The sequence below is a fragment of the Carcharhinus amblyrhynchos genome, chromosome 35 (genome assembly GCF_965287045.1).
Source record: "Carcharhinus amblyrhynchos chromosome 35, sCarAmb.v2.hapA, whole genome shotgun sequence".
In the NCBI taxonomy this organism is placed as follows: domain Eukaryota; kingdom Metazoa; phylum Chordata; class Chondrichthyes; order Carcharhiniformes; family Carcharhinidae; genus Carcharhinus; species Carcharhinus amblyrhynchos.
The window spans coordinates 12,681,210-12,707,158 of NC_137358.1; the positions used below are offsets into that span (position 1 = coordinate 12,681,210).

Below are 25,949 nucleotides of genomic sequence, written 5' to 3' on the forward strand. Positions count from 1 at the left end.
CAGCATGTAGATTTTATATTGGGGAGTGATCCCAGGGAATATATGCTGGAATTCTTCTGCCCCGCCCACCACAGAATCAGCGTGGGTGACAGACAGGCAACAGAAATGTCCGTTGACCTCGGGTGGGAATTTTCAGTCCTCGAGTGAGGCTCTAAAATCTTCCCAGTAGTTTTTCCAGCTCGCAGGACAGTGTTGTCAAAAATGTCTAAGTCGTCCCAAATTATAAGTCTTTCCCAGAAAGGACAAGGACCTCAAAGTAATCCTAAAGGGTTAATGATACCTACACAGCAGTGCTTGTCGCGTTGACACCAGAGCAAAAATCCAGGCAAATGAACACAAGAGCTCAGTAAACAATATGAAATGCCAAAGTGATTGGGAATATGTTATTTGTGAGTTGCGAGGAAGATTCAAGTGTTAGAACATAAAATGATGGTTCAAAGTAAAGAAGCTGTCAACGTCAAAGTATTAGATTTAGTGGGATCAAGGAAAACTAAAAAAAACTATAAACTGTTCAAAGACTAGGTCAAACAGGAATATCAAACCTTTAACTTAAAAATATAATTTGGACGCTATGTTCAAGTAGCTAAGGAAGAGTTTGTCCGATGAAGACACTAATTGTTGGCACAAAAAGAAGCAATTTAGAACATGCCATCATAAAAAAACCAAAATGCTCAATTTTGGACAATGAGTTTAAAAATAAAGCCACGCTAATGAGCGAGAGGGAGGTAAAATTCAAACTGTGTACGGACAGAGAAAGAATGGCTACAACAATAATGGTGTCTTGGTGTGAATGAGATGTTTACACTGGTCTTCAAATTGATACAAGTTACTTATGTGAGTCCCAAAACGAAAGGGATGCTTTGGAAAGTAAAGATAAATTACTTTATGTCTCTACCTGCTTCAGGGAATAGGCTGCAGGGAAGTACCCTTTTATTTTGGAATTATGTTTGATTTTTTGCAGAAAACAGTTATACATCTGAAGCTGGCTCAGCTTGGAAAGAGGCAGAGAGTCGTCAGAAATGGGAGTTTTCAATTTGAGTGCATAAAGAAAACTCAATGGTCATCTAGCAAAATGCCCGTGGAAGGAGAATCCCACATGCACATCTTTGCACAAATCTCATGTAGAGGAGAACGGAAGTGAATTCCCAAGAACTATGGCACACCTTGGTTTAGTCCCCTAAATGAAGTGAAAGTACCCTCCCCACCCTGAAAAGTATATGGGAAATCTTGTGTAGAAATAAAAAACAAGAATGACCCATTATTCGTAGTACTTGCTTTAATTCTTGTGGAGGCTTTTGATGTGCTAGCTAATGGCATAATCCTAAGTTTAATTTTTTTAAAAAATCTCTCGAGCTCAAGATAATGCAAACATTTCCATGTTATTATTTAAGGCACAGAAGCAGAACACTTCCAATGTCCACCCTCAACTAGTGTAGCCAAAGGACATGTATTAAATCTTGGAAAAAACACAGGCTTTTGAGTGTTTAAAAAAGGAAAAATTGAGAAACAATTTTCTTGGAAGGCTTAAAGAAAGTGATTGGTAGTGAAAGATCAAAATTGTTATCTAGAGTAAAGAATGAAAGATGGGATTGAAAGTAAGAGATGGTAGCCAGCTATCCCAGAGAGGCAAGGGAATGAAAGAAACATTTTCATTGCCATAATTAAGAGCAAGATGTAGCTATTGCCCCTAATGCTGAGAGTCATAGTTTTGCAGATGCATAATGACGGAGAAATTTAGGAAAATAATACAAAATGTGAGAGGGTGGCCAAGATAGACCATCACTGATGAGAAGGAGGAATCGAGTGGGAGTAAGGACAGCCTACAGCATCCAAGATAATGGAAAAAGAACAATATGATCAATGAACTTCAACACAGGCAGCAATTGGAAACACAACTACTAACCCAGCTTTGGTGACACTAATTAATTTCAAAGAAATGGACAATGGTTATATTTCTGCTCTTAATTTGTGTTTTATTCTCAAACTCTTGTGCCAAAATGTTATTTATACTACACCTCACGTATCCAAACAGTAGACTCATCTCATTTTGATAATTGTTCTTTGTTGCAATATTTAATTACAAAATTGTCAGTGCAGTACCTAACTCGATTCAAAGACCTACTTTTATAACTCTGCTTACTATCAGTTAAGGTAGGAATGGAGTGTTCAGAAGTGGGAAATCACTGGATACTCTGTCACCCTCTACATATCAAATGGTAGAAGAACTTAAGCTGCAGCTTAATTAATGGCTGAATGGTACTGTCAATCAGTAATTACGCTCACACGATCATTTTTAAAGGCTAACCAATTCCTGTAGCACGATCTGTCTTCTAAAAGGCATATATTTACTCAAACAATATAAATCTTGCTAAAATGTAATAGCATGTGAAGGGATTGAAAGGAATAAATGTACAATTAAACTTTATCAGTGAAACAATCTTTGTCAGTAAAGAAATACTTTTTCTCACCAGAATCAGAAAGACACTTTTATTGGTATCAACAATTCAGATAAGTTATTTGATAACTCTTGGGCTTAGTGCAGAGCTTTTAGTCTAGTGACAGCCCCACCTTCCCTGATAAGGCTAACACTTAAAAACCTAAAAGAAACTTGATGTTGCAACATTACTGAGTTACTTAGTTAAAAATTACCACAAAATATCTGAAATGCATTACTCCATTAAGTAGGCAATTTAGAAACAATGTCTCAACATCACATTTCACTCATTATAAAAACTCTGCTGTGAACCAACACTACGTTGAATATCCAAGTAGCATACAAGGTGCACAACTATAAATAGTTAGCTTTTTTAATATGCTCAGTACTAAAAATTAATCAAATCTTCGTACTAGGGAAGAAAGATAAATACAAGAGTTGTTTAATCAGTATCCGAGCGTTGGGCAGCACTTGATTGTGCACCCACAAGATTTTGCTCAACTCCTCAGCACGTGCTGCAACTCCAGCTGCCATCTCATGCCCAGCTCAGCTGCACTTCTGCTGCGCTGGGCATCCGCTCCCTTGGTTTCTAGGAGACGGCTGACAGTTGCTTGGCAACCGGCTAATAATTAGTTCAGGGCAACCTACAATGCCTGGCAAAATGCCAGTAGTGAATAACAGACATACTAAAGAGAGAACCGGAACCAAACTTGAAACATGAGCAATGCATCTCCAGCTGCCAGTCCACCTGATGGAGTTTTTTTAAAAATAAAAGCAATGTTTGCTTTGGAATCCAAGATCATTTTTGTCAGATCCAGGCTGGTAGCAAGTGTGGCAACATATGTGAGTGCGACAGAGTCAATTCTCTAAATAAGGAGATTTTGTATAATTAACATCTTCATCTTCCCAACAGCACACACTGATCGACCAGAAAATCTGCTCTTGAAGTCCAAGCAACTTGGGTCTTATTTAAATTTTGACTTGCTTGTTGGTTTGTTCAATTTGAATTTTGAATGCAGGTTTAGACAGGATGAACTTTAGCAACACCATCTCATTCAAGGATAAATCGTACATTGGGACATCGCCAATAATCTCTTGCTTCTATACACAACTTCAAGATGAATGAATGTTATAAAACTCCACAGTGCACTACCTTGCTTGAATAGAAGAGGATAGCTTTCAAAACATGAAGTATGTTGGAAAACTCAAGCTTATCCACTTTGACGGAAAGAACAGAAAAGCAGCATACTATTGAAATTGAGAGAGATTGCAGAGCTCAAGTTAGTACAAAGGCGTCTGGGTCTCCTCATACATGAATCAAAGTTACATGCACAGCAAGTGATTAGAAAGACAAATGGAATGTTGGCATTTGTATTCTATTCCCTTTCCAATTAAAGTAGAGAAGTTTTACTGCAGCTGTACTGAGCCTTGGTGAAGCCACAGCTGGCATACACTGCACAGTTTTGGTTACCCTATTTGAAAAAGGGTTAATTGCATTTGCAATTCAGAGAAGGTTCACTCAATTCACTCCGGAGATGAAGGGCTTAACTTGTGAAAAAGGTTGAACAGGTTGGGTCTTTATCCATTGGCGTTTAGAAGAATGACAAATACCCTTACCGAATCATAAAGATTCTGAGGAGCCTTGATTGGGTGGATACCAGAAGGGTGTTACCTCTTGTTGAAGACCAGGCCTTGGGGACATAATTTAAGAATGAGTTGTCTCACTTAGGATAAAAAGGAGAATATTTTTCTCTAAGGGCTGTAAGTCTATGGAATTACCTTGCCCAGAATGCAGCAGAGACCTGGTCTTTGAAATTATGAAGACAGAGTTAAGACACATATGTTTTTATTCTTCTCTACACCATGTTCGCAGATTTAAACCTGTACTTTTTTTTAAAAGGGGAACACTGAAGGATGGAAACCACTTTAATATTCCACTTTAGTGAGCTGCTTCTGACTGACCAGCCCCTTCCCCCACTCTGACGTAGTATAATTTCCTAGAACCAAAAAAAGTCAAAAAAAACTCAATAGATTCTTTACTAATACAAATTACAGCTGGAAATACGTCTCTAAGTTGACGGCATGCAAATTGCAATCTGCAAGAAGTCTCCACCAAGATACATGCCTTCTCCAGGCTACTCAGAATATCCCAAATGGACAGGATCCCTCATTTGACCTATGTGAGTGGTCATGCAGAAATACAATAAAATTGCCTTCATATCAATTCCTACAACAGTTTCTATAACTCAAATGAGCTCAGAATCTGCAAAAAAAAAGCCAGACCCAGCATTACTATGTTGAAGGAAAGGATATTATTAAGCACCTTAACCGGACTCAAAGGATCAGCTTTCCAGAATTTCAGTGGATGCAACTCTCTTCTTCCTACAAGCTAAAGTTGATTTACCGCCCCCCCCTTCCCCAATACCCAGCCAAACTTCTCTCCTTCATCCCCCTGCCTCTTACTGGTTTCCATTTTAAGTAAAAAGCTTTACTTTCCATCAGCTTGTGGTATTGAGGGAAACTGCATTGTCAGAGCTGCTAAAAATTTCATTTAAGAGCAGTTTCCCCACTTCCAGGCACCACTGCTCATCAAGCTCTGAATCTAAGCACTGTACATGTCTACAATGCAAAGTATAACTCTGAAAGAAGTGAAAACTTTGCTTTGAATCACAAAAAGATTAATAATCCTGTGCCCAGGAAAGCAAAAATAATAACAGAAGTGAATTACAAAACTACAACATTAAGTATTCTACACAAATTAAGACAGTGATTGGACTGGAGAGGATGCTGGGGAGTTTAACTATCTCTTAATTTATCACTTAAAGAAGTTCCAATGCAGCCATCTTGAAAGATTCCTGATTTGTACTTTACCATTTTGCTAGTGCAGAAGATGTAGCTACAATCACAGCCAATTAGTGGACCATAGAAAACTTTGATTTTTGAACACAAGGAATTATGTTGCATTTCATGTCCCTGAGATCTAAACTCTGGCTTAATTTGAAGCACTGTGCACAATATCTTACATAATCATTGCCAATATGGAGTTAATTCTGCCCCTGTTTGAACACAAGGAACTAAAAAAAAATGCGACCCAAGAGTATGACAGTATTTAATGTGTTTCGAACATCAAGATGTCCTCCAATACTGGGAAACAAATTAAAAGATAGTTAAAAATACATGTTACAGCTTTTAATACAATGTTTGCATGGCCCCAGCCAATTTAGTTTCAAACAGCTTTCAAAAAAAAAACCACCTTAACTAGAAATTTGTTTTTAAAATAATCTCAACCTTCCATTAAGCATTTACCATCCTTCAAAGTAACAAAAATTATTGCAGTCCCGGGGCAGGCTTGCTGCTTCTCTTCCGGCAACACTGGCCTCCGTGTCATTAGTATCTCTCAAACTTGGAGAGAATCTACTCACTACAATCCAAAAAACATTTGTAGAAAAATAGATGGCATTATTATTTTGATAAAACACTTTGCAGCGATAATTAGATGTAGCAGCAAAAAAAAACAAAAGGCATAAATTCAAAAGAAATATTGCTACTCATACAATTGTCAAAACTACCACATGAAATAGAGGCGAGAGTATAACTATTTTAAATAATCCTTTGTAATATGCCCATAAATAGCTTTTGCTTCAAACTGATCCATGGCAAGACACTTTCAATATCACAAAGTAAATGACGTAATATATGCCTCTATTGACAATTTAAGATTTTAAAATTGCTTACTGATGTTTTGCGTAATTTCACTAATTCTGAAGACAAAAGATTTTGCAGCAGTAACAGCAGTGGTGCTTACTCCACTGAAACTGACAGCAGGGCAGAAGTGCAGAATAAGTTCAATACTCCCTCAAGGGGTGCGCCGTAGAGGTTTTCCCCACAGCGCGATCCCGAAGCAAGCATAAAACTGTGCAGTGTCATTAGTCAGATCTTATTGAATGTGTAACTATGTATTAACAGCATAGTGTGTCTAATTACATCTGAACACCCTCACTGGCCCTGAAAAGCTAATTTTATCTTTGTAGCATGTCAAATATTGCCATTATGATTTTTAAAAATCCAAATTAAGATTAAAAAAAGGAAGTTTGAATGAATTATAATAGTTAATTCATTATCTGAAAATGTAGATGAACAGTGAATCACTGATTTTAACTTCCTGGTTGGCTAGCTGTTTAGAACACTGACTCACTACTTACCCTGCTTACTGACATCACTGCTGCTGGTGTTTGGTGATTTTCTCGACTTGGCACCAGATTTAAAACACTGTCAGGAAAAGGGGAATAAATCCATGGTAGGGATTGCTGGATTTTTCTGGCAGCTTTCTGAGGCCATTAGCAATGACCATCATTCCTGCACCAAAGGCCACAAAATCCAGTTCAATGTTCCCCTACCTAGAAGGCCCAGTTTGAAAGTGGAAGTTTACACTTCCTGGGGACATAGTCTCTCATTGTAAGAGTAGCTTGGGGCACATGTACAGCATGACTATACTGGAGGTCCATTAAATGATGCTCTTACTAAGGTTTTTTTGTGGAGGCAGGAGCATTTTACCATTTAACACACCAAGGAATAGTGAATGAGTTTTCCTGCTTGGTCTTAAATTGTTTTTTCAAGGTTGCAAGGTGTATCTACAGAACATGCTGGTCAAGTTGAGGGCTTTTACTTCTTTGAATGTAGGGAAGTTGGAAACAAATATTTTCTTTCACAATTACTTTTAAGTTCAAAGAAAATTATTCATGTGACAACTCAACAGCTGAAGCTGACAGATGAGTTTCAAAAATATATACTCTCATGCTTGATCTCCTGACATTGCTGAAATAGTATTCACTTACCAAACTGGCCTAAAGACAACAACTCCACATCGGTGAAGTAAGCAGTTGCAAAAGGTTACAAACTGGAAGTACTCACAGAGGCACTGGAATAGCTTGTTTACCTTCAGGCATCACATGGCTGCAAAACATGCTTTGGGAGAAGGAAGATTTAAAAAGATACTGCACATGATCACTGATGATCTTTACTGGAAAAGACATGCAAGTGGATATCATGTGAGAATAGACTAAATACCCATCCAAATTTGAATAGTCTGCTACAAGTTGGTTTCATTTCCTGAGCTCTTAAGCCTTAGTTTCTTAGTTGCTCTGTGCCAAAGCTCTACATTTCACCTTGCAAAAAAAAATGGGCATCAGCTTTGGAGATTCCTCCAAAAAGAGAGAATTTATACTAAAAATATCCTTATCACAGTTAGAAAATTGAACTTTTAGTTCCAGTGAAAGGAACAATGCATGACCCTTAGTGACTTTCACAGTTGATTTGACATACAGATTCTATCAAACAGTATAAACATTATCTCCTAAACTCCTCATTGTGTATTCCACTTGGATCACAAGTAAAATTGCCAAAACAAACATGCTGTTATTTCAACATAATTAAGATTGACCACTGATATTAGTTAACTAGAATATGTACAACCAAATCAAGAATATACAAATTCAAGAAATACCTTGGCGCAGTCTGCTTTTGTTGAATCTGCAGATGGTAATACCCTGGATGTAATATTTAACTACGGACAAATATTCCTATCATGGACCATTTCCTAAAGAATAAATCGTGTAGAAATGATGAATGTTTTTAGCGGCTTATATTCTTTCCCATATGTAAGCACTGCTGCACTATGCTGGCTGAAATATCTCATGCCATTAATCATAAGTTCTGAAATGTTTGCTTCATTCCTTCAAAAACAGCCTGTGTATTTTAACCAAATAGGCCAGGTTTCCGAAGCCTTAAATAGGCGGGAAACCCATGCTTACGAAGGAAATAATTTATCTGATGCACCCATTTTGTAAATAATACAATCATGCAATTGGTCATACAATTTTGTACTGTTATTTGAAATGGTCAGTATGTGAATTGATATGTGAAATTTGTAGGGGAGGTCAGATAATGATTTAATAGGTATTGGTCAGCTAAACTAAATTGGTCATCAGTTTGCATATCAAGTTGCAGAAGATTTTTTGAACTTTTTTTGTCAAGTAAGCAGAAATACATTTTCTTTAATGATAATTTGAAGCATAAGAGTACAATTTACCAACTGCTTTGTGTTTTTTAAATTCAAACAAAATCTTTTCAGATATTTTTAAAAACACACACACACATTTTCCTTTTGCTAATCACTATAGGAGCACCTTCACTGAAGAGTGCATCAGGTAATGAAATGCTGGATCTATCATGCCTGCAGCTGGTTCACAAATGATTAGTTATCTGCCTCACCTCCCTGCAGAATAGTGAAAATATCCCAATTACTTTTCTGTGCTGACTGTATTTTATTAAGCAGCAACTGCACAAATTAATTCAAATCATGCAAAATATAACGTAAGAGATCCATTTTATTTGATGGTATTCTCCTTCCAAATGCAATTTGTATATGGTGTTCACTTAGCTGTCTATTCAGGTAACAATCCCCAAGCCATCTGGAGCTGGATTGGCATGTCATTATTTGATCTGGCTTGGGAAAGCTGATTGAAATGTACTAGAACAGGAAGCTTTAACACTTAATAGCAAAAAATTAAAACCGGAAGTTTTAACCATCGTTTCAAATGAGATGCTATGTCAGGTCAGTAAAGCCAATGTTTAAAATCTTCCATTTCAATGAGATGGCTATAAGTGATGCAATTGTTGACCTTTCGGATATATATTTCTGCTCAGGGCAGACGAGATTATATCACTTTTGTACAGTGGGTGAGAAGGTACGCCTGCATGCAACAATGGAGACTGAAGAAGATTCTATAAAATCCAAGTTACAGAACTGCCTTTTGCTGTATACCTAACGCACATTGCTTCTTTTAGTAGAAACGTCAATGAGGAATGATGAACTTGTATTTATTTTGCGACCTCAAGATGTCACAAAAAATTTTTCACAGCCAACGAAGTATTTGTTTTTCACTTGTGTGGACAAGTTACCTTTTTGAAATCATATGATCAGAGTTAACATTTTGACTGTTAACACTTTCAGCAGATGAAACGGTGTTTAGTATGCCATGTCTCTCTCCAGTGTAGTGGGGCGAGCTTTCAATGGCAGCTGCACATTTAGTTGAACACTGTCTTATGACTAAGGACTCTACTAATGGTAGTTTTTAAAAAAATGAATGAGGGTTTGTACAAATTAATATATTTCTCATTCTAGATTTTCTTTAAGCTGATATGCAAAGGCACAAGTAAAATTTACAAATATAGAGTGTACCGAATCATTATGAACATTGTAGATTCAAAATATCCTTCAATTCCCTATTTTTAAACTGGCATTACAAATGCATGATGATATTTGTACAATTTTATTTTTCAGAGACAAACAATTTCATTACATTTAAAGTTATGGGTAACAGACTCATACACAGAAATACCACAAAATTAAATATCACTCAAAAAGTTTTTTTTCTTCGTGAGATTATAGCACTGATTATTATAGATAAAAACAATTGGCAAAGATGCATTACATAGACTGTTAAGTGACATAGAAAGCTATATTTTGCTAAAAATCTCAAATAAAAAAAGGTTTAAAAATTGATAAAGGAATTTTCATCCAGTTAAAGGATGCAGCTATTACCTTGGTTAGTACTTTACAGCATCATGATTTGTTGTGTTTAACAGGTAGATAAGAAATATTGACAGGCCTGCTTAATGTATGCATTAATGTGCTAGTATACACATATACACACACACACACACACACACACACACACACACATATATATATATATATAAATGGCCACTTTTTTGGGGTAACTAAAATGCCAATAAAAAAGATAAACTTCAAAAATAACAATACATTTGTGAATAACCACAAAAAGATCTAATTCCATTCATCAATAATGTAATCAAGCGCTACACAGAGGGTGGTGGATGCCTGGAACTCGCTGCTGGGGGAAGCAGATGTGATATTAACTTTTAAGGAGTATCTTGACAAATACATGAATAGGATGGGAAGAAGGGGATATATTCCTTGGAAGTTTAAGGGGTATTAGTTCAACACAGGCTTGGAGGGCTGAAGGGTCTGCTCCTGTGCTGTAACTTTGTTATTTGTACAAGAATGCTCAGGTTTTATCAACTCAGACTTTTATTTGGTACAATAAAACAAAAGGTTGTAATTAATGAATATGAGTATTTATGTTGCCACTGATTGAATACAGTTACCATGCACATGTTGGCAGATTATAGTAAAGTGCAAGCTAACAAAGAAACTACTAACTGCTATTAGTGTCTCAACTACACTTCCACATTCTCAAACGCAACTGGGTGCTCATACTATTAATAAAAAACACTTTAGCATGTTTTTGCTGGGAGTGGGCAAGGTAGTAATGAGCAAATGAACATGAAAGAAGGAAGAGTCAACAGCACCGAGGACACTTTTTAAAATTTGTACTAGAAAAACATTGGCTTTGAAAGAGAGGATGGGATTCAAAGAATTTCCTGTGAAATTTCAAACTAGAAAAAGTCAAAATTATAGAAAGGAAGGTCATGGGTCAAAAACTGAATAAATGTTCTAAAAAAAACAAGAAAAATGAAATAGACTTTGAATTCAAAAACAAATAAGAAGCAATTTGGCCTTTTTGTTTGATTAAATGTTTAGATGAAATGCACAAAGCAAATACCGTATGGGAAGACTCAAATGAGAAGATCCTGGAGCCTTGAGTAGCTGAAGCATTGAAGACTGTGATGATGATCCTGGCACTAGCATAAGCATTGTGTAAAAGGAAGTATGTTTGGTCAACTGGCAAAGGAAATTTCAAAGATTTACCAACCCAAACATGACTGAGAACACCGGTTTAAATATTAATATAAAATGATATTGGTCTGTGAAGTCTCATAAAAAAGGTTAAAACAAGCTGAATCTAGGTATTACCTAAATTACATTAATTAGTCCCCCCACCACTCATCACCACGCCCCCCCCCCTTGTCATCCCACCCTCTCCTCCAAAATGAATGGCTGCAAAATTACTAGTATTTTAGGGGAGTTAAAGCTGAGCTGCTCCACACAAGCCAATTTACCATAGAACAAAGAATATGGTAAAATCTGAGTTGTTTTTCTATTTGGATTTCTACAGTGCAACACTGAGAATTCCTTCACTTTCAAAATAAATTACTACTTGTAACTACTAAACAGCCCACCCCTCCCCCACTCCTCCACCCCCATACACAAACCCAGCTCTTTCCTGGTTATGTAACAGACTGAAACTAAACCACCATTACTTTCCCCTCTGCAAAACAGTGACAAAAAGATAACTAAAAATGGCCCCAATTATTACTTACCAGGGAGCAGGAGTAATAAAATGTATATGTTCCTCTAGTTGAGAATGGGTTAAATCCTGTGAATGTCACATTAACGCTCAACACATTATGCGGTCTTCATTTGACTTAGCCATTTTTCACAGTTCCCAATACTAGGATATTGTTTAAGTAGGTTATGAACCTCCAGTTAGCAGCCATTTTGGTCGTTCTGAAGGGTGACCGCTTTATATAGGTTCCAGTGCACTAAATATAAAAGAGTTGTTTTCCAAGAAATATACCACTTTGAATTTAAGACACAAAGCAAATGCAAATCATTTACATACATTTCATTTTGCAAGTTGTTTGCCCCTAAAATTAATATTAAAAATATCTTTTTTTGTGGTGGGGGGGTTAGAAGGAGTGCAAAAAAGAGAAAAACTCTGTTGTTGAGACAGAAAGAAAAAAATAATTCTGCCTACTTGGCATTAAAAGTTGGTATATGAAATCTACACTTCCACAAATAAACCACAGGAACTTGCCCGAGGCATTTTAGGAGGAGGGAACAGCCACAACTGTCAGCCATTTTGAGGCTGCAGAGGCACGGGTAGTTAAGACTACTGTAGTTTCATCCCACTTCAAACTAAACAGTTACTTCTCTATAGAGAGCAGCTAAAACATGGTTTCCTGCTCTGCAGTACCACTCTACAATTATTTACTTTAGCTGGGGTATGGGTGTATATGTTTGACTGTGTGTGTGTGTATATATACACACACACATGTGCACAATATTCCTTGCCTGCTACAGTCAGATAGCTGCAAGCGCACAACCACATTAACAACAACAACAGGACTTACCAGCAGACAGCAAGCTCTGATTGTTGGGTATGCAACTACAGTATAGCAGATGTGTCTGGAGGCGGCCCCTCACTGACGTCAACTGCCTGTCAGTCACACTAGGCAATTAGCAAGCAGGATTCAACTGTGTAAGTTTGCTTGCTGCTTCCTAGGAATCCAGGCCAGAGATTCCAGGCTGCCAGAGCAAGCCAGACGGCTGTTGGAACCGGCAGGCACCAGGAGGAGGGGGAAGGGGGAGGAAACAAAGAAGCCCCACTTCAAGAACATACAGGAGGAAATTGCCAGAATGCAAGATCTGCCTCTTAGTCTAAGCCTAAAACCCATTATTTAAATTTATGCCCCACTCAAAACGTGTGTGACTCCTTCCTTTTCCAGAACTATAAATTACTTTTTCTTCCCCCAAGTGATTTAAAGTCAATTAAAACCAAAATAAACACCTCAATTTTAATCTTAAAATAGAATGAGGCTGGTTTTCTAGGTTCACTTCCTTAAAATTAAAACCCCTTTAAAAATTACTTACGTAGTCAGGGAACATACTAGTGCTATATATAAGGTATTTAATATTTTACTCTACAATTTTCACAGTACTAAAAATATCCAACACCTCAAATTTAAATTACATCATGCTTTCATTACCAATACATCAATGATAATTTACTTTATTGAAACTAGAAATGTTCCCTCCTCTTTGTTCCATTTTCTCGCTTACTATGTTAAGTACACAGCCAGCAGCACAATCTGCTTTTCATTTCACTGGATTTCACTGGTGGGTGAGAAAGATCTAGATGACTCACGCTCACAGAACTCGCCAGTTATAACACATCTTTGCAATTGTGAAATAAAGAGCAGGCTGGTCACCATGCATTATCCTCTATAATAGCATATGTTCTATATGTGCTGTTTCAACATATATACATAGCCTTCTAATGTTAGTTTTGCGTCAGATCTAGTTACACTGCAAGAATTACTCAGAAAAAAGGAAATGATTGCATCAAACACCATGTTGCAGCAGACAGCATAGATCTAACGTTAACCAAGAAACTTGGTTAGCCAAATAACAGATATAGAGAACAAAGCACCAAAAATTAGTGAATAAAATTGGGGAGAAGTATACTAGGAATACAACTGGAAAGACGTGCAAGGTCAACCCAAGGACAACACTGAAGGCCTTGTGATGTTTGCCACTTGCACGCGGTAAGCACACTGAAATAATCATGGCAATCAAATGCCCAATTCCTTCAGATGATCAAAAATAAGGTAATTGGGAAGCTTGATTTTTTTTGGGGGGGGGGGGTGGGCAGGGAGAGAAAGAGAAAGAATTGCCTGTTAGAATTGATCCCTTAAAAAAAACATACAGAAAAATTACTCACGACAGTCTGCAAGAAGTTTTTTTTATTCCTGTCTCCTGGAGGTTGTAAACAGCTTTCCAAACAGTGAAAACTGTGATAGAGATATTTTTGCTTCAGTTTTCTAAAAAAAACTTGCTCATGGCTTCATAGCAGCCTCCCAATACCCCCTCCCCCACACTCACCCCCCAGGAGTTTCAAGTAGGTAGAAATTCAAATCTAGTTTTGAATAGCCCATTAAAGACAAAAAATAAATGAGGTATTTTAGATGTTCAAACACAAAAATAGTTAGAAACTGTCGACAATAAGTTCCTTCACTAAGAACACAGAACATCACTCCACATAAGCATTACACAATTAGCAGCTCTCTGAATGATAAACAGTCAGATTACAAAGAGAGATCCTCCTGCACACAGCATTGTGTGTGAAAGAAACTGGATTAGGAAAATCAGGTAGTGAAAGGGGATATCTGAGGTTCTAAGCAATCTCTGATCACATGATTCCAGCTGCTGAGCTCTTTGCATAATGGAGGATGCCAGAGTCCCAGCAGAATGCACAAAATGGCTCCCTTGCCTGCTGCTATTTCAGGAGCTCACATCAGTGGGAACTGGCCAAACCATTCAATTTATTTCAAGTTACTCCTGGATCTTATTTATCACTTTGGAAAAAATACTACTACCAGAACACTGCTGTTCCAAAAACCATTGTAGTGTTTGTGTCAAAAACAACAAACTGAATGCACTAAAATGTGTACTTAACATATTAACCCATTTTCCACAAAATGTCAGTGGAGATAGCGCAGCAGGATAAGCTCTGTATCACACTGACGGAGAATTAAAATATTCTGGCTGCTATCCATTATTCAATAACTGGGTTTATTTTAGAAAATCTCTGTGCTAAGAATCAGCAGTTTTAACTGCACAAAAAAGGGTTTAAAATATCATACGCTCCGCATCCAACAATTTACATTAGGAGTCAATGCACAATGGCACAGGTGTTAAATAAGATGTCTAGACGAATTTAATATTTAAGAATAGTTCTCTCTTACCTGGATTAAAAAAAAGCTGATGTAAATTCTGAAGTACTTAAACCCAACACAAGGGATTACAGGAACAACATTACCCCATGTGCTCAACCAGAGTCACCAGCAACTAGTTTCTACATGGCATATCCAAATATCAATCCAAGAGACGCATAGTTCTTAAATTTAGTACAATTAAGATTAAAATAACAAATCTTATATACCACTATACTACACATCCACTTTCCTGATTATATGAGTTGAGTGTACTATTTGCATAATTTAAGTGGAGTTCAGCCCTAGGGGTGGTTGGCAAAAGCAGGAAAATCATTGAAAAGTTCTGTGTTCCAAAGCAGTATAATTCAAAACACTGTAAAAAAGTTCCCAATTGCACGATGATCAATATTAAAAAAGGTGCTTCTGCATTGCATGAAACCCACCATGTTAGTGCGCTTGATTCTAGGAACTTGGGTTTTGTGCAGTAGGCCACTGAGAATTGCCAAGATTGAAGATCTGTTTTAAAACAGGTTCTTCAAGATATTAGTTTTAGTTGGTCTCCACTGTTTTGTGACTGGTAGCTTGCTTCTTGAGCACTAGAGTTCAGGATCCACCAACACAGGGATCTTCTAATTCATTTTGGGGATCGTGAGTCACTTTTAAATGCAAACGAAATGGTGTTAACAATGGAAAACATCTTTGCGCGCATGTTCTTCATGAGAAGCTGGGTTGGGATGGGAGGGGCAGGAAGGGAGGAAACACTGATCTAGCAGATAATTCAAGGCATTCCTCATAAACAGGTTGGTTAAATCAGGATGCTGGCTTGAGCAAGTCATGCTGAGTATTTATCTTTTTCATCTACAGATGTTTGTTATCTGATCTTAAAGATTTAATACCTTACTTACTACTGGCATTATGCTAATTGCTGTACAATTCCCTGGATTGCCATTTTGGCACTATTCCTTTTCATTGTAGGAATAAAACCTTATTGATATAAGTACCTCCCCTGTTTGAGTAGCCCAATTTTACATAGTCTTAAATGCATCACATTGTAGAGAACTCCTGATTTGCAGGACTTAGTTATAAATAGTAAGCCTTTCAGACCAAGATTCGATGGTGATCTGGGTTGCAGTTAAGGTCCTACTGACAAAAAGCAGCAGTCGTTCCTACTTGCAATTACTACGCAGTGAGTCTTCCTGAAAGATCACAATTTTGGCTGATGTTGAGCAAACTTGTTTACACCATTTTGACTCCTGTAACTGCCACCATGAGGTACAGGAGGGCAGCTAGCATCAGAACTGTTCTGAAGGCAACTTACTGCTGGAGTAAAAAGGAGAGTTGAGGAAAAACTAGCCTAAGTTCCTGCTTATCACTGCTGTCCAAAGACCACTATAGCAAAATGCAACACAGATAATGAACAAAAAACAGGATCATATTTGTTTGTCTCCTAATAGTCTATTAATCACTGTCCCAATTCCCAGCTGATGAATGCCTTGTCCCAACTGGTGAATTATGACTTGGTTAATTGCTAGAAGCTAGCATTCCTAGGACCACAACCAACAGTTATCATCAACAAGGAAAGAAAACAACTGGTAATATATCAATCACTGCAATACCTTAGCAAAAAATTTGAAAGATTCAAAGAGACTGGCTGGTTTTAGTGACTTCCACTGGCTCTACTAAAATACAACTGCAATACTGAAAAAAAATCCAAAATAGTGCCTGATTACATGTAAAAGGACTGGAGATACGTACGATTAAACAAAGAGACCATTTAAATAGCAAGAAGAATGATCAGCTGACCTATCTTCTGGTGATATTTGCCGAGGTAGTTGTATCACCTGGGATAACTACCTGTCCTTCCAAAGAAGGCCATGAAATCTCAAGTTCACCCAAATGAGGGCAGCAACACAAGTGAATCACTTTAACAATGCAGCTCTTCCTTAGCACTGCAGCCAGCTTACCTCTGGTGTTCAAAGCCTGAAGTATAGCTTCAAATAAACATCCTACTGACTCCCAGGGGTGAAAATATTATCAACTGATATAGTGGAATGTGCAAGGGAGTTTGGAAAAATGAATATAGCTGATGTACAAATCTGCAGGGAATCCTTTATCCATAAATCTGAAAACTGAACATATACTAAAATCACACTTATTTTAACCTCACTTACACCAAAAGTATATAACACTTCATGTTATTCAATTCTGAACAATTACTTTCCATGGTTTTTTTTTAAAAATGGAGTGCGTTATGAAGAACTCCATTCAACACCATTGGAAAGCAACAAGAAAAATGACCATTCAGCCAATGCAACTCACTCAATCAAGCGTACAATTCATTTACTAAGACTCCAATTGCCCTTCACAATGACTGGATTTAATATTGCTGCATAAAATCAGGTCTAAAATGTTACTCAACATTTTCTATGAAACTTCAGAAAACTATCTGGAGGCAATTCTGAAAATTGAGGGGAGAAATTCAAATCATGAGATTTGTTGTTCCAGATTTCATTCAAAGTTTGAATGTTCAACAAAGTTATACCCCACCTCAGAGCAATTAGCCTTCAGAGCTGACTGCAAATCAAAGCATCTCTTCAGGTGAAGAAGCTCCTAAAATCTCACTTTATTCACACAAGTTTCAAACAAACGTTTTTGTTATGGGCATTCTTTCAAAGATAGTCCAATTAACTAATTTCATATCACAAGTCAAATCAAAAGTAATTCTGCAATGCATGCATCATTACAAAGAAAACTGCAAGCAATGGTGGCAGGGGAAGCTCTGTCTTATACAAAATTAATTATCTTTCCCAAGGTTGGAGCAGCAGTTCCCCTGTGATGAAAAACTGTTACAATGGGAACATTTGGTGCTTTAATGTTGCAATAAAAGTGTTACAAATTAAAAAAGAGGCAGTTGGTTCTCAGTACAATCACTATCCTAATACTCCAGCCGAGCCTGTGGAGATTTTTCTCCTGTCTGTTAGTTTTCCTTCAAATATATCAAAATATGTCAGCTGGTGAAAGTTTGTTTGGGATGTGTGACTTTTCTATGGTGGCAGTTGAGCCTTTGGGACAGTTTCCTCTCTGCACCCAGTCCTTGGACACATCCTACATGTGAACTTCACAGCTGACATCATTGCGATGGAACATTCATCACTGATTACCATCCAATCAGGCAACCTCGGAATAAAATTAATATTTAACTTAAATGCAGAACATATGAACTTGGAACCGATCGTTAAATTATAATACAAAAATGTGAAATCTTAGATTTCTTGTTGGGTTGCTTGAGATCAGGATCATGAAATACTTGTGTGTGGAGTTACAATGCCGTTGCTGGAATTTCCACAAAAACAGAATATTCAGAGAGATATTCTCAACCAAAATAATTAAGAAATCCAGCTCAATTAGAGGTTGTCGTTCCAAGTTTTTGTTTGATCAAAGAAATTTTTGAATCATTTATACATAACATTATAGCAATGATATGAATAAGGGTGAGAATTTCCAAATATAATTAATGAAACAGCATGTTGGCCTAAATGGATTTTTCCTGCGTTGGTAATGCACTATTGCATCTTCTAACAGCAATTACTAAGTTATTTTCATTATATGGCTCTTTATAGGGAAAAAGCAAAAAGATCAGATCAGCATTATACCTCCTCCACAATAATTCATCCAAAACTAGTAGTTGGAAAAGTCATATCATACAAATGTATTTCAAGGATACTTATGAGCATTCTGTATAGACTTTGAAATCATTGCGCCTTAAATATCAACTGTACACGAAACTACAAATATACTTCAGTATTTATGCCAAAGGAAGTGACATGCCCACAATGCTGGCTTCTTGTCAAATACATTGTTGCTCTTCTTTTTGCATGATTTTAAACAGCCACTGCAGTCAATCCCATGGCAGGAAGAGGGAGAAAGAGGATGGAGGAAATCGAGAAACAGTGGCCTTAAAGACATCTGCCTCCTCAGCAGTTATACGTTCATTCCTCCATTCTTTTACTCGTTAGAGTTTAGAAGAATGAGGGGAGATCTCATTGAGACGTATATGATGATGAATGGGATGGATAGGATAGAGGTGGAGAGACTCTTCCCGCTCAAAAAAGACAGTAGGACTAGGGGGCACAGCCTCAAGATAAAAGGGGGGCAGTTTAGAACGGAGTTGAGGAGGAACTTCTTCACTCAAAGGGTGGTGAATCTCTGGAATTCTCTGCCCATTGAAGTGGTGGAGGCTGCCTCGCTAAATATTTTTAAGACGCGGGTTGATGGGTTTTTGATAAGAGAGGGGATTAAGGGTTATGGGGAGAAAGCGGGAAAGGGGAACTGAGCAGCGACAAATCAGCCATGATCTTGAACGGCGGGGCAGGCTCGAAGGGCTAGATGGCCTACTCCTGCTCCTATTTCTTATGTTCTTATGATAGTCAGCAGGTCTGGCAGCATCTGCAGAGAGAAACAGTTAACGTTGACCCTTTCGTCAGAACTCTATCCTATCCATCCCATTCATCATCATATACATCTCAATGAGATCTCCCCTGATTCTTCTAAACTCTAACGAGTACAAGCCCAGTTTATTCAGCCTCTCCTCATAGCTCAACCCCTCAACTCCGGTATCAGCCTAGTAAACCTCCTCTGCACTCCCTCCAAGGCCAAAATATCTTTGCGCAGGTGCGGCGCCCAAAAATGCACACAGTACTCCAGCTGCGGCCTCACCAATGCCCTATACAGCTGCAGCAAGACCTCCCTACTTTTATATTCAATCCCCCTCGCTATGAAGGCCAGCATCCCATTCGCCTTCCTGACCACCTGCTGCACCTGCAAGCTGGGTTTTTGCGACTCATGCACAAGGACCCCGAGGTCCCTCTGCACCGTCGCCTGCTGCAGTTTTTCGCCCCGTAAGTAATAATCCTTCCTACCATTCTTCCTACCAAAGTGGACCACCTCACACTTGCCAACATTAAATTCCATTTGCCATTTCCTGGCCCATTCGCCCAGCCTATCTAGATCCTTCTGCAGACTCTCCACACCCTCCGCACAATTTGCTGTTCCACCAATCTTAGTGTCATCAGCAAATTTCGACACCCTACACTCGGTTCCCTCCTCCAGATCATCTATATAAATGGTAAAAAGCTGAGGCCCCAGCACTGACCCCTGGGGCACTCCACTAGTCACCATCCGCCAATCCGAATAGCACCCGTTGACCCCCACTCCATGCCTCCTATTTGACAACCAATCCTCTATCCACGCTAACACCCTACCCCCAACTCCATGTCCCTCGACCTTCTGCAATAACCTCTTGTGAGGTACTTTGTCAAACGCCTTCTGAAAATCCAGAAAGACCACATCCACCGGCTCTCCTCTATCCACCGCCCTAGACACATCCTCATAGAACTCCAGTAAATTTGTCAGACACGACTTCCCTTTAATGAAACCGTGCTGCGTCTGCTCTATCAAGCAATTCCCTTCAAGATGCCTTGCAATTTCCTCCTTAATGACAGATTCTAACATTTTATATACCACAGACGTTAAACTAACCGGCCTATAATTCCCCGCCTTTTGCCTGGCACCCTTCTTAAACAACGGCGTAACATTAGCCGTTTTCCAATCATCCGGCACTTCCCCGGAATCCAGCGACGTCTGGAAAATAACCACCAAGGCGTCCACTAGAGAGAAAGCGGTTTGTGGTGGGTGAACCTTTTCTACTGAGCTTGGTCACTCAGAAAAAAGATGAACTGTTGTCTGGAGGTCTGGGTTATGAAGAAATGCTGCAGAAATTTGGTTGTGATGAAGGACAGAACTGATAGTAGTATATTAAATAATTAAAAACCACGAAGAGTGAAGAGGGTACAGATTTTAAACAGTGAAACACTGAATTCCTAAATGATAAATAGTCATACAGCACAGAAAAGGCCCTTCAGCTCATCGAGTCTATACCAATAATAACTATCACTAAAGTTGCATTAATCCCACTGCCACAGAATGGACTTCGATTTACGAACCAATTTAAGGGTCATTCTTGGCGGATGAATTACAAGCAAAGAACAAAAGTACAGCACAGGAACAGGCCCTCATAGCCTGTGCCAATCATGATGCCCTAACTTTTAAAAAACCCTTGGTCCACATCCCTCTATTCATGTACCTAGCTAACATACCTGCTTCCACCACATTGTCTGGCAGACACCCACCACTGTGTGAAACACTTCCTCCGCACATCTCCCTTAAACTTTCCCCTTCTTACCTTGAACCTGTCTCCCTTGTAGTTGACACTTCCATCCTGGGAAAAAGCCGCTGACTATTCACCCTGTCTACGCCTCTCAATTTTGTTGAGCTCTATCAGGTCTTCCCTCATCCTCCGTCTTTCTAGTGAAAACAATCCTAGTTTGTTCAACCTCTACTCATAGCCAACACCTTCGAGACCATGCAACATTCTTGTGAAACTTCTTTGTGCTTTCTCTAAAGCTTCCACGTCCTTCTGGTAGTGTGGTGACCAGAACGGCAAGCAATACTCCAAATGCGGCCTAACCAAGGTTTCATAAAGATGCAATATCATTTCCCAACTCTTGTACTCAGTGCCCCAGCTGATGAAGTCAAGCATGCCACATGTTACTACTTTTAGAGAACTGGAGACGTGCGCACCCAGATCCCTCTGTATGTTAATATTCTTAAGGATTCTGCCATTTACAGTATAATTCACACTTACATTTGATCTTCCAAAGTGCATCGTCTCACATTTGTCTGGGTTAAACTCCATCTGCCATTTCTGTGCCCAAGTCTCCAATCTATTTATATCCTGTTGTATCCTCTGATAATTCCCTGACACTATCAGCAACTTCACCAATCTTCGTGTCATCTGCAAACTTACTAATCAGACCACCCACAATTTCTTCCAGATCATTTACATATACCACAGAGATCCCAACACTGAGCTACAGATCTCCATTCTGAAAAACATCCTTCCACTGCTATTCTCGTCTTCTACACCCAAGCCAGTTCTGTATCCATCTAGCCAGCCAACCTGAATCCCATGTGCTTTTAATTTTTCTAACAGTCTGCCACATGGGATCTTGTCAAACACCTTACTAAAGTCCAAATAAACCATATCCTCAGCCCTTCCTTTATTATCTGTCACCTCTTCAAAAATCTCAATCAAGTTAGTGAGACATAACCTTTCCCATACAAAACCACGCTTCCTGTCACTACTAACTGGTTCATTTTCTTCCCAGTGTGCATATACCCTATCCCTCAGTATCTTCTCCAAAAGCTTCCCCACCACTGACATCAGGCTACCTGCCTACAATTTGCTGGATTATCCCTGCTTTCTTTCTTCAGCAAGAGAGCAACATTGGCTATTCTCCAGTCCTCTGGAACCTTGCCCGTAGTCAAAAAGGATGTGACGATATCTGTTAAGGCCCCATCTATTTCTTTCCTTGCCTCCCGCAGTAACCTGAGATAGATCCCATCGGCCCCAGGTACTTGTCTACCTTCATGCAATTTAGAATACTCAACACTTCCTGCTTTGAGATATTGACATTCTTAAGAGTGTTCACACACCTATCCTTGACCTCAACATCTGTCCTTCTCCTTGATGAGTACTGGTAAAGTACTCACTAAGGATTTCACCCACTTCCTGTGGCCCCACGCATAACTTCCCTCCATTGTCCTTGAGTGGGCCTACTCTTTCTCTTGCTACCTTCTTCCTCCGAATATGCACATAAAAGGGCTTAGGATTCTTCTTGACCCTGTTTGCTAAAGGCCCCTTTAAGCCCTCCTATACTCAAGGGCTTTGTCAGTTTTTACATGCCTAGACCTACTACATGTTTCCTTTCACCTTTTGACTAAAATTTACAGTTTCTCTCATCATCCACGGTTCCCAAATCCTGCCATTTCTATCCTTCATTTTTGGGGGGGGACATGCCAGTTGATTGAAATCCCAGGCAGGCCTTTAAAAGCCTCCCACACACCAGTTGTGGATTTGCCCTCAAATAGCTACTCCCAATACACATCTGCCCTCACCCAATTAAACATCCTCACTCCAGGGCCACTCTTGTAATTATTCACGACTATCCAAACTTCTCCCCCCACTGAAACATCAATCACCTCGCCCAGTTCATTCCCCAATACTTATCTTGATAGGCATACAAACAAATGGGGAAGAGAGAAATATAAGTGGTTGGTTTAGATAGGTAAATGTGATCGACACAGGCTTGGAGGGCCAAAGGCCTGTTTCTATTCTGTACTGTTCTTTGTTCTAATACCAAGTCTAAATTAGGAGCCAAAATTGTTTTTTTGACTTATGACCTCAAATAATTTTGAAATCACATGTTAGGGAATTTTCACAGTAACTTCATTGCAGTGTTAATGTAAGCCTACTTGTGACCAATAAACTTTATTCAATAAATGGTGATCTTAAGTTGCTGCCTGGTTTATTAATAAATAACAATTTACCTCAATCATCCCTTATAATCTAGAAGGTCTCAAATCAGGTTTTCATATTGCTATCATACAAAATGCCCCAAATTTTCAACTCCCTTCCCGTAACTAAAACACCTCATTCCAGAAACATCCCAATGAATCCATGATACATTTTTATACTTCTAACAATATAGTTAAAAAAAAGTCAAACAGTTCTGTGCAATACTAGAAACCAGGAACACTAAAAAAGTTTATTTCAATGATTTTATGAATCGCAAAGATCAATGAGGGAGTGGAAGTCTGGCCTATGTGTTTAAGTGGTATTTATTACTGTCACAAGTAGGCTTACATTAACACTGCAATGAAATTATTGAGAAAATCCCCTGGTCGCCACACTCTGGCACCTGTTTGGGTACACAGAGAATTTAGCATGGCCAACACACCTAACCAACATGTCTTTCAGACTGTGGGAGGAAATTGGAGCATCCAGAGGAAACCTTCGCAGATTCCACACAGACCGTGACCCCAGCCAGGAATCGAACCCAGGTCCCTGGCGCTGAGGCAGCTGTGCTAACCATTGTGCCACACTGATGCGCACATCAAAACAAAATATAAACAGATCTTCCACTTCACTTACAAATTTATTAATCTTCTCCATTGAGGCTAGGTAATGGAGAATGGAACCTTGCATGATTACAAGCTGAAAGTGATCTTGCATTGATAGCAGCTTAGAACCAGATTAATGTTCACTTAGGAACCAAAAAGAAAAACAGTCCCTAACCTACCCTGCATGAACCAGAAAAGTGCTTCTTTCAGGAGAGTTCCTGCAAAAAGCAACAAATAAAGAAAATAGCAAAAACAAATTGAAGCAAAACTTAGCAAGTATTTGCAATCTAGGAGCATTTCCAACTTGCTAGTAAACCAAACACCATTGGATAAAGTGGTGTTTGTTATATTGAGTGAACTACACACTTGCCATTGTAATCTTTAGGCTTTTCCAGAACTTAGTAACGTAATTATCATCGACATTAAATCCTAGCTTTTATAAATAACCTACAGACAGACCAATGGTTGACACCCCAAGTATGACTATTCATTCTGCACAGAATTTTAATGCCTCTCACAATTCGAAGTGCCAGAACATCAGACAGATAATCTGGTCAAGCACATCTCACAACATAACTGTCAACGCCCTCATATAAATCTCAAGTAAACTGTGAGGAAAATGAATGATGGGAAACCATACAGAACGCTCAATCAAATCTTCAGTTTTGTGCAGAATTCTATATTATTGGGCAGGAAACCGCTCTACGTCACAATTTTTAAGATATTGTTTCATGGGATGAGTGTATTACATGTATTCTTATCCTTGATTGCTCTCATAGTCATTGGTCACCTGTGGGTTTCCTCACGGTACTCCGGTTTTCTCCCACAGTCCGAAAGACATGCTGTTTAGCTGCATTGGCCATGCTAAATTAGCCCTCAATGTACCCGAACAGGTGGAGTGTGGCAACTAGGGGATTTACACTGCAATGAAGCTACTGTGAAAATGTAAGCCTACTTGTGACACTCAAACTTAAACCTTCTTTAAATCACTGAAATTAATTTGTAGACCTACAGTGCTTGTTAGGAGGGAATTCTAGGATTTTGAGTCAGTGAAGATGTTCCAACTCAGGATGGTGTGTGGCTTGTGAAGGGAACTTGCAGGAGGCAATCCAACGTGAGTTTGCAAAGTGCTATTGTATGGCCCTTGGTGAGATGCTGCAGTGTATTTTATAAATAGTACAAACTTTTACTGTATTATTGCATAGTGATAGATGTTTAAGGACATAGATTAATGATGGACAACCCAGGCTAGTGAGTGGGCTAAACGAGTAATCCTCCTTCATCTCAGTAGGCCCTAAGATTGAAATCAGGCAAATTCATGAATCATGACCAAAATTAAATACATTTAATCACACAACGTTATATACAAACGAGCATTTTCTATAAAAACAGAACTCTCATCAACATCAAAATGGTAAAAACAAAAGAAATATATTTACACTGTGGACACATGGCTCTCAGTCAAGTGTGCGCATATAGCATGCACTTCATTTCATTTGCCCATGTTTTACACGCAAATCATTTCTGTCACACTGGTAGGACAAAATCTACATGGACGGAAGTCTCTGGAATGTGGCAAACTTGCACATGAATAACGGTCACACTCAGAGCCCAGATGGGCCAAATGTGGCCCCCAGGCCATTGGTTGCCCACCACTGTGACTGATCGTGTAGACTGCTGTTGTTGTAGTTTAGCTTCTTGAGTTGTCGGAGCTACACTCGCCCAAGCTAGTGAAAAGTATTCCATCACATTACTGACTTGTGCCTTGTAGATGGTCGACAGGCTTTGAGGAGTCAGATAGTGAGTTACATGCCAATGAATTTGCAGCTTCTGACCTGCTCTTGTAGCCATGGCAAGACCTGTTTTAGTAGCCACTGCATATGGGTGGTTCAGTTCAGTTTCTGGTTATTGGCTATTATCCTTCCTCTTGGAATATTGATAGTGGGGGGAATTAAACAACCGTAGTGCTTTGAGTGTCATGGGTAGATGGCTAGATTCACTCTTGCTGGAG

At 38.8% G+C, this 25,949-nt stretch overlaps 1 protein-coding gene across 12 annotated transcripts in view; it reads right to left on the minus strand.

Annotated features, from left to right (window-relative positions):
• The window catches only part of LOC145361758 (activating transcription factor 7-interacting protein 1-like), a 165,182-nt gene that overhangs the window by 133,514 nt on the left and 5,719 nt on the right, over positions 1-25,949 (minus strand). For 2 of the 12 annotated variants that reach the window (XM_080217705.1, XM_080217706.1), the window contains exons 1-3: positions 12,554-12,625; positions 11,741-11,962; positions 11,083-11,201 (exon numbers count right to left, since the gene is read on the minus strand). The exons of 7 other annotated variants lie outside the window; for them this stretch is intronic. The gene's annotated coding sequence lies outside the window, so the exon portion shown is untranslated. Of the gene's footprint in view, positions 1-11,082; positions 11,202-11,740; positions 11,963-12,553; positions 12,627-25,949 lie in introns of those variants that run through there. 3 more of the 12 variants (XM_080217708.1, XM_080217711.1, XM_080217709.1) reach the window with 3 other exon arrangements.